Raw genomic sequence first — 3,392 nt, 5'->3', positions numbered from 1 at the left:
ATGCAAATCTGTCTGACCCTGTGCCTCATGGGAACAGTCCAGCCCGAACTGCCAAGCCATGTCTTCCCTGGACCGGAAACAAGCTTCCGAGGACCGGTTTCTGGCATTCCAGCCGTTTTCAGCGCAGCTTGCTTGAATCCAGTGGCAAAGTGAGCAAGGGACTCACGTCTGAGCATACCCTGCCACACTTATGGCAGCCAAAAGCGGTACAAAAGGGGGTGGTGATGGACGGAGCATCTGAATCAATTAAACACTCACACCCAGTCAAAAGATCTGGGTTTAATCCATCACCGTTCTTTAGCCCACTCTGCCACCCCAGTTCAGATATGGATATATGCAAATCAGTCTGACCCTGTGCCTCATGGGAACAGTCCGGCCCGAACTGCCAAGCCATGTCTTCCCTGGACCGGAAACAAGCTTCCGAGGACCGGTTTCTGGCATTCCAGCCGTCTTCAGCCCAGCTTGCTTGAATCCAGTGGCAAAGTGAGCAAGGGACTCACGTCTGAGCATACCGTGCCACACTTATGGCAGCCAAAAGCGGTACAAAAGGGGGTGGTGAAGGACGGAGCATCTGAATCAATCAAACACTCACACCCAGTCAAAAGATCTGGGTTTAATCCATCACCGTTCTTTAGCCCACTCTACCACCCCAGTTCAGACATGGCTATATGCAAATCAGTCTGACACTGTGCCTTATGGGAACAGTCCAGCCCGAACTGCCAAGCCATGTCTTCCCTGGACCGGAAACAAGCTTCCGACGACCGGTTTCTGGCATTCCAGCCGTCTTCAGCCCAGCTTGCTTGAATCCAGTGGCAAAGTGAGCAAGGGACTCACGTCTGAGCATACCCTGCCACACTTCTGCATAATCAGCTGATTTTAACTACTTTTAACCTTCAACCCTATTTAACTTTTGTACCAGGAGTTTACGATAGGTTTTTAATAACTAGATTTAGGTTGGGGGTATTCCATAGACTAGTCACTCTACCTACAATGAACGACTGGTCTCAAAACCTTCAAATCTGCCCCTGTGATAATGACTCCAACCAATCTACGATTCATGTGGTTTTCTTTTGTAGATTCGATATCCATGCAAGGAAAATATATTCAGTACCAGTTTTAAAATTGTTTGGGTTCGTCAATGTTGACCTGCTCTTCTTGCGCTACAACATCTGGATAATGAGCACAGTATTTTTAGGATTGTAATTTTTCTGAAGGAAGTTCAGAGTCAAAGGAAAAGTATGCTTATTTAATCGATTCTAATCGGACAAAGGTGTCAATTTAATTCTGTTTTAACTTTGAAATGTATTATGGATTATGTGTATATTTGTAGGATATTTTTTACTTTTGAGCTGTCTTATATGTTTTTATGCTTTTATGTGCTTTTATGATTGTCTGATATAGCAATCGAATAAAGCTCTCTTTGACTTGACTTGACATGCCAAGTGCAAGTGAACCACACAGGTCTTTGAATGCTATAACAAATTTACTAGGGCGTATCTGATTCAGCAAGAGAGGGAACAACTGTCGGGGTACAGAGATTACCACGATATTCGGTCCATTTGCTCCAGATAGAGGATAATTTTTTAGGCCATCCTCTTGCTACATATGCCATGTTTTCCCTTATTATGCACCAATCCATGTCATCCTTCCAAGACTCCACTTTGGGTGGCACATTTGCACCCCACAGCCTAGTGAGATCCCTCTTGGCTACCATCAAACCTAGCGTGGCCCATATTTTGTCTCTACTATTCAAATTAGTGGGTTCCTAGACATTCAATAGACATTGTTTGGCCTCCACTCCCATATCCTATCCTGGGACTTCACCAAGACAGTTGTGTATACCCTTCCAGTAATTCTGAATGTGCACACATTCCCAGAGACTATCGATGAATGTACCTACCTGGCCACACTGCCTTCGACACTGTAAATCAGTTGCCCTACCCATACTGACAATGCTTAACCCCCGTAATATATATTCTGTGGCGAATTTAGAGTTGGAGCATTCTCAGTCAGGAAGAGATTGCAACCTCTCTTGGGGAAGCTCCTGCTTCCTGCCATTCCTCATTGTCCAGATACAGTCCATCCCCTTTCCAGTGCTCTCGGATCCATCCCAAGGGGTCAGGAGCATTATTAATCCGTTTCTTGTAAGTCAGGGACACAGCTTCTGTCTGCATATATCTGTCAAGCAACCTATCCTCCAGCGGTGAAGACTCTGCCAGAGATACTCCCCTCGGTAACTGTGATGTTAGTTCATGTCTCACTTCTATGTACCTTAAGTGTTCTGTATCCACCATTTCATATTCTTGTTGCAGGGTGGCAAATGATATCATATCTCCCTTCTTCCAAAGGTCTCCTATCTTTGTGATCCCAATCATATCCCACTTGTCAAATACCTTTGTGTTCTTCAGGGTGTCCAACTGCTCCGAGTCCCATAGGGGGAAGCCTAGCTGAGCTTCCGTTCCCAGCCTAGACTACTGTTGACCTGGACCGAGTGTCCAGTTGGTCCCTTTAAGGGAAATTTTTGGGGTTTAGAGTAGAGGGCCATGTTATAGTTGCTGCCGGGATGGAGCCAATTGTTCATCCTGTAGCCTGGATCATCCTAGAGACGGTACGTGCACTGATTAATGGCCGCCAGGTGGGCCGCCCAATAGTATTTTTTGATGCCGGGGAGTCCAATCCCGCCGTCATACAAACTTAGCACCAGCTTTGGGAAGGCTAAACGTGGACGACCATCCCAGAGCAATCTCTCTGAAGACTCTACACCGCTTTGAAATACTTTGCAGGGACTGCGTCCGGGAGGTTCTGAAGCGCATAAAGAAAGCGCGTAGGGACATCATTTTAAACAACGCCGCCCTTCCCAGTAACTAAAGCAGAAGCGTTTTCTAATTGGCAACATCTCTACCCAATCTCTGCAGTGGGAGGAGCAGGTTACCTTCTTATCTCTTTGCGGAGTCTTTTGCGATAAATATTCCTAAATACTGGAATCCTTCTGCCTCTACCTGCATAGGGCATCCCCTGGGCAAGGGGGGTCCCCCATGTAGGACATACATCAGGGTTTTTCTCCAGTTGATTGTATATCCGGAATACTTCCCAAAAGTACTCTGTGGAGGGAAGCCTTGGGAGATGCAAGGTACAGCAGAATATCATCTGCAGAGAGAGATGCGGTCCTCCCACGTTTCGGCCCACTTCAATCCCCGAATTACGGGGTCTCTGTGAATCCACGCGGCAGAAAGTTCTAGAGTCGGGGTGAATAGCAAGGGAAACCATGGACAACCCTGCCTAGTCCCGGGCCCCAGTGTGAATACATCCAATTTTTTATTGTTAACAACCATCTGTGCAAAGGATTTCGTCAGCGGTTCCCAAACTTTTTTGACCCGTGGCTCCCATGGCCT

Source organism: Lissotriton vulgaris, unplaced genomic scaffold (genome assembly GCF_964263255.1).
Source record: "Lissotriton vulgaris unplaced genomic scaffold, aLisVul1.2 SCAFFOLD_1057, whole genome shotgun sequence".
Lineage (NCBI taxonomy): Eukaryota > Metazoa > Chordata > Amphibia > Caudata > Salamandridae > Lissotriton > Lissotriton vulgaris.
The sequence above is the reverse complement of the archived record's forward strand: the minus strand, read 5'-3'. Positions refer to the sequence as shown.